Here is a 14,699-nt window from a genome sequence, read left to right on the forward strand (position 1 = left end):
CTTGTCTCTCCCTGGTTTTGGATCCCACAGGTCAACTTTTCTAACTCAGCATAGTCAATCATCTTCGTCTGCCAATCCTCAATCGTCGGTAACTCCTGTATTTTCCATTTTGGGGCTAATAAAGTCCTAGCCTCAATTGTAGCATACATAAATAATTTTTGATCTCCTTTTGCAATCTCCTCTCCTATTAATCCCAATAGAAAGGCCTCAGGTTTTTTGGGAAAGGTATACTTAAAGATCTCTTTCAGTTTATTATATATCATTTCCCAAAATCTTTTTACTTTTTCGCATGTCCACCACATATGAAAAAATTCACCATCTTTATCCTTACATTTCCAGCATGATTTACTACTCATTCTATACATATCAGGATGGTGTACATTCAATGCCTACTTGACTTTCTTTTTTTAAGTGGGAGACAATGATATTGTTATCCAAAATCCTGGAGCCAGCCCATAAATGGGACTATCACTAGAGGTGGGGGAGAAATTAGGTCCAGTTCACATCTAGAGGCAAACCTTTCCAAATCCACTTTCTGAAATAGCATGCCAACTGAAATACAGCTATCCTTTCGCCAGCCAATTGATGGGTACAAAAATGCATACCAAAAATGCAACCCATTCTTACATTATAGAAAAATTGCTTTGCAAAATTGGGTATATTAGAATAAATGCTAGTGCATTTTCATGACGACAGAAGAAGATAACCGAGCTGATGTGAAAATGTGTAGAACTGAAGATTGGGAAAATGAGAACTGAGAAAAATTGAGGCAGTTGCCCATCCTTCACCATTGCCATTTTTCCTGCTTTTGAGATTCACAAAAGTGTGAAACATGCTGTATAAAATATCATGCTGGACTATAAAACTTTGATCTCACCCAGAAGGACCCAACAGGGCCCAAATTCAGTAACCAGAACTCACCATAATGTGCAGACAGAAAACAATTTTCTTTGATGAATGAGATTCTTTTTTTTCTTGTCTTCTCAACATTTAGATTCCTTAAAGACTTGGTTGCAGCAATATTTACATGTGATATTAAAATCCGTTAAGACAATTTACAGAAGAATTTGGACCTTAGCTATCTCTTTTCCAAGTATCAGAGGCAAGGGTAAAGAGATGTTCTGCATATGACAAAAACTGGAAGCCTAAGAAAGGAGCAGTCCATACTGCAACATTTTGTCACAGGGTTCATGTTTATAATGCCTGTAAACCCACCTGAACAATGCATTGGCCATCTTGCATTCATTTATTGCTGGACATACAATATTTCAGTGTTCTTTACCCTTTCTTCTTCTGCCATGGACGAGTCATTAGAAGTTACCCTCGGGCTTGTATGTATCTAAAGAGAGAGAGAAATTCTAATGGAAATTAATGTTTGGTTGGAGTCAACTGGATGTTCCAGGTCATGAACCATTGAAATCAATTGTAGGAATCTGGGATGTCCTAATTAAACCTGATGGCTCTGAAAGTCTGAAATGGAAATGCTCTGAGTGGGGGATGGCAGAAAGGAAAGCATCTGGACAGCCTAGCAAAAGCACCATGATTATTTGCTTATACTGGCAGACTTCATGTGGGAACCCTGTCAGGTTGCTTACAATGCACAGATCACCCTGCCTCCCATAGGGCATTTATCACACTTAATACAGACTGGTTTTTCCTCCATTTAACAGGGATGGGGAACTTTTTTCAGCTTTCCAAGTGGTGAGGGCAGAGGCAAAGGTGGGCAGAACAACAGACACAAAGTTTAATTGCATAGTTATGTCTGCACATAGAGAGAGTTGTCTTTGTCCATGGAGTTTGTCCATGGACCATAAAGAAGGCTGATCGCCGAAGAATTGGTGCTTTTGAATTATGGTGCTGGAGGAGACTCTTGAGAGTCCCATGGACTGCAAGAAGATCAAACCTATCCATTCTGAAGGAAATCAGCCCCGAGTGCTCACTGGAAGGACAGATCCTGAAGCTGAGGCTCCAATACTTCGGCCACCTCATGAAAAGAGAAGACTCCCTGAAAAAGACCCTGATGTTGGGAAAGATTGAGGGCACAAGGAGAAGGGGACGACAGAGGACGAGATGGTAGGACAGTGTTCTCGAAGCTACCAACATGAGTCTGACCAAACTGTGGGAGGCAGTGGAAGACAGGAGTGCCTGGCGTGCTCTGGTCCATGGGGTCACGAAGAGTCGGACATGACTAAACGACAACAACAATACAGAGAGAAAAGGCACCCATCCCCAATTCTCCATCCATCAAAGCAAGCAAGAGGCATATCTGAGTTCAGACAGTAATTTCAATGGATCTGCTATGAAGATACAACTTCCTAACCCTCCCTTACAAGGACTCTTTCTTAAGTCAACTCTCAAGGAGAATGAGAGGCACTGCTGTGGTACCCCAGAAGATCCGCACCACTCCCCTAGATCCATAATTCAGTAGAAGAGCACCTGCTTTCAATTTCTAGCCTCTTGAGGTACGGCTGGGAATGTTCCCCTCCAGAGAATTGCTGCCAGCCAGTGTTGACAATATGAGTAACATGGACCGATTATCTGATTAATTATATAGGCAGCTTCCTATGTTTGGATCCAAATGTGGAGAACTTTTTTTGAGCCTTATCTAAATACAGACTGTGCTATTGTCCATCCCTAGCCCTGATGATGATTCAGCTGACCAGCTACACATCGGTCAGGGATTTCTTATTTCCCCCTTCCTCCTCAGCCCATTCCTCATCTCAAGTCCAAAATAAAACAAGCAGCACGCAAAGGCACCAAATTCAATCAAGTTTCAATCAAGTATTATTAATCCAAAGAGAAAACAATAAGAGAACCATATACAAGTGCTGACACAAGAGCCAAAATCAAACGTTAAACAGATAGCATGTACAAATTAAAGGCAAACCAGTCTTTATAGTCTTTGAGGCTATCTAGCGGTCAGCAAGTGGCAGCAGGTCGAACGAGGTGTCAATGGTAGTAGACAGGCTGCCGGCGTTTTTTTGCCTGTTTCGCCCATATGACGGGCTTCTTCAGTAGTTCTCCTTGTACTTTTATGTTTAGTGCATTCACTGGTGGTATAAACCAGGTCTTATTAGTATTCGAATTAAGACACTAATATACATATAAACAGAACAAATATCAGAAACAGTACTTACAATTTGTATGAAACCACTTATCTTGGCTTAGGCCACAATGCTCAGGTGTTTTTTCAAAAGGTTCTCTCATTTACATATCCACTGGTAATACAAATCAAATTCTAATTATTGTTTGAAATAATACAGTAATACAATTTCTAAAATACATGTACACATAAAGAGATACTTACATTTCTTGTATTCAAAGTATTTTTGGTTTGAGCATGTATTGACTAAGCAAATATCCTGTGTTTGGAGCACACTTATATACAAAAAGTTGGTTCACAGGTGATAATAATTAAAGATGACAATTGGGAGGGGGCAGAAGAATGTGAGTACTGATAACACTTACAGTATCTCTATGATTACTGTATGTTATACTGCTGGTGTGTTCGTTTAAATGAATACAGAAAGGTCAAGATCTGAGTTTAAACCGTCCGGTTGTAATGTCTTAAACATAAAAATCAATTTAGTTTCTTGTTGTCTCAATATTTTTAGGATATCCTGCTTGTGGTATTTCTTGGGTGTGTACTGCCATAAGCCAAAAAACATTAAATCGGAGTCACTGTGTTTCATTTGTAAAAAATGAGGTGTAAGAGGTGTAAGAGGGGCTTCCATCACTTTATTGCGGATGCGTGATCTGTGTTCTCCTATACGTACCTTTAGTTCTCCTATACGTACCTTTAATTATTATCACCTGTGAACCAACTTTTTGTATATAAGTGTGCTCCAAACACAGGATATTTGCTTAGTCAATACATGCTCAAACCAAAAATACTTTGAATACAAGAAATGTAAGTATCTCTTTATGTGTACATGTATTTTAGAAATTGTATTACTGTATTATTTCAAACAATAATTAGAATTTGATTTGTATTACCAGTGGATATGTAAATGAGAGAACCTTTTGAAAAAACACCTGAGCATTGTGGCCTAAGCCAAGATAAGTGGTTTCATACAAATTGTAAGTACTGTTTCTGATATTTGTTCTGTTTATATGTATATTAGTGTCTTAATTCGAATACTAATAAGACCTGGTTTATACCACCAGTGAATGCACTAAACATAAAAGTACAAGGAGAACTACTGAAGAAGCCCGTCATATGGGCGAAACAGGCAAAAAAAACGCCGGCAGCCTGTCTACTACCATTGACACCTCGTTCGACCTGCTGCCACTTGCTGACCGCTAGATAGCCTCAAAGACTATAAAGACTGGTTTGCCTTTAATTTGTACATGCTATCTGTTTAACGTTTGATTTTGGCTCTTGTGTCAGCACTTGTATATGGTTCTCTTATTGTTTTCTCTTTGGATTAATAATACTTGATTGAAACTTGATTGAATTTGGTGCCTTTGCGTGCTGCTTGTTTTATTTTGGACTTTTGAAGAAATTGGCAGCATTAGCCCATCATTCCTCATCTCAAGCAGAGGACCTTCTTGCAGAGGACCTGGTGTTGCGGTTAGCATTGGAGTGCCTTTCAAATACGCCCACTGTAGGATTTGGTGAATGGTCCTATTCGTAAGCTATCTTCTCCTCTTTTCCCATGCCTTCCTTATACAATACACTACACATATTTCCATAGAAACACAATTTTGCCATACAGACAGAAGGAAAAGAAAGGAAGCCTTTGAGCATGGGTAAAACCAAAGGCCCATCTTACCCAACAGCCTGTTCCCACAGTGACCAACTAGATACATATGAGAAGCCTGAGCACAACGATAATCTCCACAATTGCAATTCCCAGTAATTGGTATTTACTGTCTCTGACAGTGTAGACAGAAAATTGCCATCATGTTTAGTAGCTATTGAAAGCCTTGTCCTCAATGAATTAATCTGATCCTTTTTTGAAAACCGTCCATCGGTCACTCATTAGGAATGTAAGAAGGTAGAGTTTTCCATTCTTCCCTGTATTCATCACATGCAGCACTGTTTCCATGCTGCTGAAGTTCATCTTCTGCCCAAAACTATGCTATTTGTCTCATTGTTTGCTATAGTGAAATTATGTAACTTACAAAAATCATTGTCACTACTCCATTAATTTCAATGCAAAATGCAACAGAGCACAAGGAAACACAATGCAAATGGGCTGGGGAGGGACCTAAAATGAATTAGGAATAATATGTGAACTGAAAGCAGCAGCAACTATGAATATGGATAGTATTTGCTGTATTTATTTCCATTCTGGACATGGGACAAGCAGAATAATAGAACTATAGAGCTAAAAGGGACCGCAAGGGTCATCTAGTTCAACCACCTGCAGTTCAATGCAATAAGTGGACACAAACTCATCTCCCATTTCCATTTCCATTGGAATTCACTATGTTTTTTGGTTGAAGGAATCCCATAGTCTAACAATGCATTCTGTGAACTTGTTCCTTTTTCCTTTCCTGAATCTTCCAGCATTCAGAGTGGCCCACGTTCTATTATGGGGGGGGGGGGAAGCTTCAGGTAAGAAAAATATTCACTTTGCATTCTTGCAGTATACATATATCACATTAAGCGTAAGGTAAAGGTACCTCTGGCCGTTAGGTGCAGTCACGGACCACTCTGGGGTTGCAGCGCTCATCTCGCTCTATAGGCTGAGGGAGCCGGCATTTGTCCGCAGACAGCTTCTGGGTCATGTGGCCAGCATGAGTAAGCCTCTTCTGGCGAACTAGAGCAGCACACAGAAACGCCGTTTACCTTCCTGCCAGAGTGGTACCTATTTATCTACAGTGGTACCTCGGTTTATGAACACAATTGGTTCCGGAAGTCTGTTCATAAACTGAAGTGTTCATAAACTGAAGCAAACTTTCCCATTGAAAGTAATGGAAAGTGGATTAATCCGTTCCAGACGGTCCGCGGAGTAACCGTTCATAAACTGAAGCGAACTTTCCCATTGAAAGTAATGGAAAGTGGATTAATCCGTTCCAGACGGGTCCGCGGAGTACTTAAACTGAAGCGTTCATAAACTGAAACATGGGTGTAATTGGTTCCGGAAGTCTGTTCATAAACTGAAGCGTTCATAAACTGAAGCGAACTTTCCCATTAAAAGTAATGGAAAGTGAATTAATCCGTTCCAGATGGGTCCGCGGCGTTCATAAACCGAAAATTCATAAACCGAGGTGTTCATAAACCGAGGTTCCACTGTACTTGCACTTTGACATGCTTTCGAACTGCTAGGTGGGCAGGAGCTGGGACCAAACAATGGGAGCTTGCCCCATTGCGGGGATTTGAACTGCCAACCTTCTGATCAGCAAACCCTTAGACCACAGCGCCACCCACGTCCCCACATTAAGCGTAGGATAAGTTATATTCAGAGTTGCGGATGTGGTTTCTGTGGCTGTCATAGGTTTGTCCAGGTTTTGGAAAACAAGGCATGTGCATGCTATTTCTCTCCTTCTGTCTCTGGGTTAGGGTGATCCAAGTGAGAGAAGTGACCTGAAGGAGTGCAAAGCAGGGTCAGTGAGTGGTGTCAGGGCTGGATAGAAAGGACTGGAGGACCACATTGGCACTTGGGTCTGAGGTCCCCCACTCCTGCAGAGCAACTATGATAGGATGAAGTCGCTTTGAATGCAACATGCTGCCCTGTTAGTGAAGGAACGGCCTTTCAAGGGTTACTTCAAAGGAGAACCCAAAACGGTGTTCATGTGGAATCAATTGCCTCTTTCCACTGCCAGAATAAACAGATTGCATGTTGGAAAAGGGGGTTGCCCGGCACTAACAGTAAATCAGTCACAGTAGTTTCCAGGGAGGAGCCAGGATGTTACTTATTCAAAGATATTTTTATATGGAACAGACTTGAATGGTTCTTTTGTAGACTGGGACTCTGCAACCCAACCCACTTCTCCTACCATCTGATAGATTAGTGTACCTGCGTGAGACTATGAGTAAGGGTCTTGGAAAATTGATAACTGCATAAACTTCCATAGGCTGCCTTTCCAACCCCCCCCCCCATTTTATATAGAAGTGAATATTTTATTATTCAACTAGCAACATAAGGTTAGCCCATTGATCCACCTAGCTCAGTATTGTCTACACTGACTGGCAGTGACTCTCCAGGATTTCAGACATAATTTCCCCCCAGCCCTACCTCAAGAACCCCAGAGATTGAACCGGAGACCTGCATGCCAGTCAGCAGACAGAGCAGGCACGGAAGCAGCACTGAGTTTTTGTTCTTTAGCAAAGGCAAGTAAGCAGATTAGCAGATGCTCAGTGATGCCAGCCTCCGAATCAAAGTTTATATTGATATGTGGTGATCAAGCATTTGATAAAAAGAAGCAAGATTGCTAACAAAATCTGGTTTTGTTTGGATTATAATGGTTTCTGATCCTACACATGGCACCAGCCCATGATAACTTTTGTTAGTCATCAAAGGAGTGAGACCTTTGAACATAATCAAGTCCTCAGTTTTACATGTACCATATAATATTACTTGCAACTAATCAATACAGTGCGGCAGAACCTACACTCTGGAACTCCCTGCTGATTGAAATCCAGCACTTCCATTGCAGTGTCTTGGCCTTTCTTGATTAGACAAGTGAACCTAGACATGTGCTCTTGTTATGTGCATACATTATTTTAAAACTGCTTTTATCTATATTTTGAAAAATTATATGCCCACCTTTTTATTTATTGGTTTACTTCTGTGTACATTTTCAATTGTTTTTGTAAGCCATGTAGAGAAAAGATATATAAATGTTAAATATGATTGTGCAGATATGCAGATGACACAACCTTGATGGCAGAAAGTGAGGAGGAATTAAAGAACCTTTTAATGAAGGTGAAAGAGGAGAGCGCAAAATATGATCTGAAGCTCAACATCAAAAAACTAAGATCATGGCCACTGGTCCTACACCTCCTGGCAAATAGAAGGAGAAGAAATGGAGGCAGTGAGAGATTTTACTGTCTTGGGTTCCATGATCACTGGAGATGGTGACAGCAGTCACGAAATTAAAAGACGCCTGCTTCTTGGGAGAAAAGCAATGACAAACCTAGACAGCATCTTAAAAAGCAGAGACATCTCCTTGCCGACAAAGGTCCATATAGTTAAAGCTATGGTTTTCCCCTTAGTGATGTATGGAAGTGAGAGCTGGACCATAAAGAAGGCTGATCGCTGAAGAATTGATGCTTTTGAATTATGGTGCTGGAGGAGACTCTTGAGAATCTCATGGACTGCAAGAAGATCAAACCTATCCATTCTGAAGGAAATCAGCCCTGAGTGCTCACTGGAAGGACAGATCCTGAAGCTGAGGCACCAATACTTTGGCCACCTCATGAGAAGAGAAGACTTCCTGGAAAAGACCCTGATGTTGAGATAGGTGGAGGGCACTAGGAGAAGGGGGCGACAAAGGACGAGATGGTTGGACAGTGTTCTCGAAGCTACCAACATGAGTTAAACTGCGGAAGGCAGTGGAAGGCAGGAGTGCCTGGCGTGCTATGGTCCATGAGGTCATGAAGAGTCAGACACGACCAAATGACTAAACAACAACAACAACAACAATGATTGTGTTTAATATTTTTAATTAAATTTCTATATTGCCATTCATCTGAGGATCACAGGGCAGTTTACAATATAAAAACACACAAATCCTTAATATAGTAACAAACAGAAACAATACCCGCACAATTTAAAAGTAAGGATTGTTTAATTACCCAAAGGCCTAGGAGAAGAGGAATGTTTTTGCCTGGTGCCTAAAGATATGTAATGAAGGTACAAGTTGCACCTCTCTCAGGAGAACATTCCACAAATGGGGAGCCACAACAGAAAAGGCCCATTCTCATGTTGCTACCCTCTGGACCATTCATAGCAGAGGCACACATCATCTGAAGGCCTCGGGAAGATTCATATGGAAAAAGGTCCCTGAGGTATTGTGGTCCTGAGCCATAATAGGGCAAAACCAGCACTTTGAATTGGACCCAGAAACTGCTTGACAACCATTGCAGTCGGATCAGCATTGGTGCAATATCTTGTGCCAGTCAGTCACCTACTCATTGAATTCTGCACCAGCTGAAGTTTCTCAATCATACAGTTCACTTTCCAAAACGTTCAAAAACCAAATCACTTCTGCAGCCAATCAGAAGCCGCAGAAGCTCCATTGGACATTCGGGTTTCAAAAAGAACATTTGCAAACCAGAACAATCACTTCCGGGTTTGCGGTGTCCGAGAGCCAAAACGTCCGTGTTCCTGGGCGTTCGACAACCAAGGTACGACTGTATTCAGCGGCAGCCCCACATATAACACATTACAGAAATCTATGCTTGAAATTATCATAAGTAGGTTAGAGTACTGGGCTAGGATGTAATAAAGCTCACTAGGTGACCTGGGACAGCCATGGTATCCCAGCCAATCCTACCATTAGCAGAGGAAGAGGAGTGTGGGGGGAGTGCACTGCCCCCGGCAGTGCAATCCTGGCAGGGTGCCATTGCGGCTGCCCACCACTGACGCTGGATGCCATGCCCCTGTGGGCGACGTGCCACGCCACACTACACCACACCATACCCTCCAGGACATGCGCCAGCCCCACCCCTGCCTGCTCTCTGCCCCCCGGTGCAGGAGCATGAAGCTCCATCACCGAATCCTACCTCACAATCCTACCTGTGGAGGAAAGGTTGGATATAAATGCAACACATCAATATCAAATGACCTCCCATGGTCACGGACAACAACAATTTAGCCAAACTTGCTCCATGGACCAGGCGGAAGATGACTTCACCCAAAAGAGTGGAACATTTAGGAGTTGTTTATTGTGTGAGTAGCTGGAGAAATTGGGCCACAAACACCACAAAGGAAAATCCACAGGCTGTTTTGCTGCCACTTCCTGTATAAAGGTGGCCAGACCACAAGTTTTCAAACCTAGGTTTGACAGAAAATAATGTAGCATGCAACATTCTGGAATAATGAGATAAGCAAAGCCACCATCTATTGCAGTGCCAAACCCAGTGCACCATCCTGGTCACAGAAAGGTGACAAGGGTAGCAAATAAAGGATGAAACATATAAATTTTAATTGGGGAAGAGGGGCGTAGTTTGAGAGATTACATCCTACCCCAATCAGATAAATGGGAGTCCTCTTGCTGATGCTGTTGTTGTTCTTAGGGGGAGGTGAGATTAACAGATCCTGGGATCTTTAGAACCTCTGCAGGTTTAAGCTTCAGTTGGCTATTCATTAGTACTTTGTAGCCATTGGCTTGGTTGCTGAGGCGTTATGGAATGATTTATAAATATTTCAACTGTTCTGAGTGCAAAGAGAATGCATATTAAATATTAGATATATATAATTTAAGCCGGTCTTCCAATCAAAAAGCCAAACACAATTCAACATGCTACAAAGATGGCTGAGAACCCAAGCTATCTGGAACTCCCATTTTCTGTCAAAGGCCAAATTCCAGTCTCTGCAGCTACTCCCTCTTTTCTTGGGAATCCTGGCATAGCTCTGACCTGCGTGGCCTGTTGAAAACACTTGTCCTCCAAACCTGCCAAGCATCCACCTCTCACTTGGCCACTTTTTTTCTTTTATAACTAATGGCTCTGCAGGTTGGGCAGAATCCCCACACTTTGCCTCTGTGATCTTTATCGTGGAGCACTGGGTGAAGCAAACTTTCCCTTCAGAATATAACATTTCTCTCCCTGTTGATTTCATTAGTAGAGGATCAGTCTAGATGGTAATGGTGGTGATGTTTCCTCTGACAATTTCATCAGCAATGTTCACTCCATGTGCAGTGAAATCCTATGCGTGTTTACTCAGATATAAGCCAAAATAGAATTCAAAGGGACTGACTTGGAATATAGGATTGCACCCTCCATAATCTAAATTGTCTGGGATATTAAACCCTGCAGAACAGGAATGGGGGACAAAAGATGAGCTTAAACCCTTTTCGGCAACTATCTGTGAAGTCCCTCAAAATGTTGCTCTTGACCCAATTGACTCATATTATATTTTCTGTCAGTTGTTACTTCTGGAGAGGGTGCAATATTATGGGAACATACTTTTTTCCACCTTTGGTGGGATTGCACCGGTGCAGAAATTCTGGGCCTTAGTTCATCAATAGTTACTTTAAAATACTGAGAGAACCATGTTACATCTCTGTATTTTTACTTTCCTTGTTTTGTGAAACAGACATTACATCCAACAACTTACTGTTATTTCTTTTAATTGCTGCTCATCAAATTGTTATTCAACGATGGAAATCATATCCTCCCTCAAAGAGGCCACGTGTTGCGGTGCGACCTGGCAACTGAACCCTGTGTTGTGGGTGGGTATGATTGGATAGCCACAACACCCGATTGGTAGGTCCTTTGATGCTGGGTTAATCAGGTGAATGGCATGATAGCCAAACCAATCAAGGGACCTATATATGCCCATGCACGTGACTCAGAGCTTCCTCTTTTGGTCAGTGAAGATGAACTGGGAAGATACATTCAGCTTTCTCTGCATGGTTGGAGAACCTCAGCTCAAGAGGCAAATATAGGCCTCCAGGCTTCTTTGTCCTTCAGCTTTGCACCCTCCTTGAGAGTTTGTGCGTGGCTGGAATGGGTTCTGGCACTCCAATCCATAAAGCCTTTTGCTCACCTGGATTGGGGGGGGGGATGTGCAAGTGTATGTAGAAACTGGCCTACCAATGTATGAAGTTAGAATTCCCATTTCTTGCTTTGCCCCCATTTTAGCCTCATCCCTCCCTACCCACCCATGCAGCCCTCGGGAATGTGGCCCTCGGGTTGAAAACAGTGCTTCCTCGCTGCCTCTAGGTGGAGAGCTGCTTCTCTATGGGTCCGGATCTTCCCCAGTTCTGCTTCTCTATGGGTCCGGATCTTCCCCAGTTCCGCTACCTGAGCTTCTCCAAGGGGCAAGGGGCGCTTTTGTCTCGGTCTCCTCCGTGCACCCCACCCCAGCAGCTCACCTGATGAGGAAGATCAAGATCCACTGCAGGGCGGTGGAGAGCGTGTCCTAGCTGGCACCGAAGATGTCCATAATGGTGGTGGGCACGTGCTCCAAGGGCAGCACGGGCTGCGCCTGCTGGAGGCAGAGGAAGGCGTCCATGAGGTTGCGGAGGGCAGCGCCCGGGAAGAGGCTGCTCTGGTGCTGCACAAACTTTTGGCGCATGAAATGGAAGGCGCGGAAGGTAGAGCGCACCAAGTTGGGGAAGCGCTGCAGCCAGGGCAGCATGCCCACCAGGCTCCCCGCGCCCACCATGCGCCTAACCACCTCCAGCAGGCGGCGCACCGAGAAAGTGTGCACCGTCAAGTGCGCCAGGCACCTCTGCAGCTTCTGCAGCTCCAAGTAGCCACCAAAGCCCAAGCTGCGGCTGCCGGACACCAGCTGGAAGGAGGGGAAAGGCGGGTGGCCCGTGAAGGCGGTCCCCTGGCAGATGAGCGCCTCGCGGATGGCACGCTCACCGCTCAGCACTACCACGGGCCAGCCGCCCAGGCGCAGCTGGAAGACGTGGCTGCCAGCATTGGCTGGTTGCACCCCGCCAGCACCCCCGAGAGGCTAGCGCCCTGGCGCAACGCACCACTAGGCCCAATGGGAAAGACGCCTCTGTCAGTTTCTGGGCTTCAGCTAGTGCCGCTCTCACCATTTTCTAGTGCTGCATTTCAAGTGTTTTCAGTCCCCTTTCTCTCCTGTTGTTCTTGGCTCCAGCACTCTCTGAATCCACAGCTAACAATACTTCCATGCCCCTTCTTAATTTTTTAGCAGGTTAGAAGGAGAGTAGGGTCCATTCTTCATTAGCAGGTTCCTCGGATATCATAGAATCATACAATTGTAGTTGGAAGGAACCGCGAGGCTCATCTAGTCCAACTCCTTGCAATGCAGGTATCTTTTGCCCAATGTGGGACTCAAACCACAACCTTGGGATTAAAGTGCTCTACTGACTGAGCCACTGTACTTTTAATTCCCCTGTGCAAAACATATTGAGCAATACATGCCCTTTTAAACTTTTGATCCACCTGCACAGAGCTTCCTGAGCAAAACAACCAGGAGAACCTTTAAAACAAAAGCAAGCATTTCAAGCTCAGGTCCCAAATCCAAAAACTAAACACAATAATGGCTGGAAGTTCCATTCCTTCACAATGTCACTGCAGCTTTATCACCGGAATGTTGGAGATGGCTTTCAAACAGGAAATGAAGGTGGTCCCATGTTTTGCTTGGCATCACTGTTGTTACTTGAGTTGCTCATGCTCCATGTCATTAATGATACCCTTCCAAACAGCCTTTTCCTGATGTTTTGGATTGGACAGCAACTCCCATCATCCCTGACCATTTGGTATACTGGCTCATGGGACTCCCCAAAACAGAAAGAAAAAGAAACCTAAATGGTTGGGAATTAGAAACAGTTTATACAGGCAACCTCCAGTGTACATTTTATTTTTATTTTATTTTTTAAAGAATAGACAGATTGGTAGCTGGCTCTGGGAAACTGCAGCATTTTTGCCATACTGTGCTGGCTGCCTGAGGATATTGGCACAGATTGTTCTGGGACAGCTGTAAATCAGGCACTGATTCTCACTCCTCCTGGAAACGTACTCAAGAAGACAAATGCCTCAGCTTTCCCCCTTTTCTCTGGGAAACTATTTCAGCAGCCAGTTCCCTGATTTCCTCTTACTGAGAAAGGAGAGGAAAACAGACATTTGCTTGCATTAGAGTAGTGTTCCAATTTTGCTTTTTGAAAGGCACTTGTTTAAGTCCTTGTTTCCATTCAAACAGAGGAAGGTTACCCCTTCTTGAGATGCAAATTCTCAGGGAACCCTTTTTCTTGGTATCAGAAGGCATTGGCTATCAATATAGGACTTCAGACCCTTTCTTCATTATTCCATCTGATGAGGCCTGAAAAGCAGTAGAGTATTTGTCTGTGCCTCAATTTATTTATTTATCAATTTTAAATGGATATGGATCAGTGCTTTCAGCAGGCTGTCATATACAAAAACTCCCATGAGTACTGCAAAGCTGTCATCAATCTTTCTTTCTTTCCAGAGGACAGCAGTAAAGCAAAGTTTCCGTATATTTGAGCTGAATCATGTTGGCAATCTAAAGATTTGCATTCAACTGCAGACAGTAATCTTGGCATGTTTTTGTGTGCGCTACTTTCCACAGTTCTTGTACTTTCGGAGGCAATGTAGCGGCAGGGGCTCTTCCTCACATGATTGAACATTGTTCCATTTTCCAGATGGCTAATTCTGCGCATCTTCCCTCTCCCATGTGTTTTCAATTAGAGGTTAACTGATTGGACAATTTTACTGTTGTGCCAAAATCGTTACAGAAAAAGCATCCCAACCTGTGATCAGTTTCCTTTGTCTCTTTCTCCAGCTCTCATGATATCTATCAGCATAATCCCATGATGTCTATTTAGAAGCAAGCACCACTCTTTTCCAGGCTAAGCATACCCAGCTCCTTCAAGCGTTCCTCACAATGCTTGATTTCCAGACCTTTACTCATCTTGGTTGCCCTCCTCTGCACAATTTCAGCTTGTCAACAATCTGCTTAAACTGTGGTGTCCAGAATCGGATACAGTATCCCAGGTGTAGTCTGACCAAGGCAGAATAGAATACTACTACTTTCCTTGATCTGGACACTATATTTCTGTTCATAGGAGCCAACTCCTAGGGT

General features: G+C 43.4%; 1 pseudogene; it reads right to left on the reverse strand.

The window, feature by feature from the left end:
* Positions 1 to 11,990: 11,990 nt before the first annotated feature.
* Positions 11,991 to 14,244, reverse strand: LOC132591534 (cytochrome P450 1B1-like; annotated as a pseudogene).
* Between the last annotated feature and the right edge of the window lie 455 nt (positions 14,245 to 14,699).

Source organism: Zootoca vivipara, chromosome Z (assembly GCF_963506605.1).
Source record: "Zootoca vivipara chromosome Z, rZooViv1.1, whole genome shotgun sequence".
NCBI classification, from domain to species: Eukaryota; Metazoa; Chordata; class Lepidosauria; order Squamata; family Lacertidae; genus Zootoca; species Zootoca vivipara.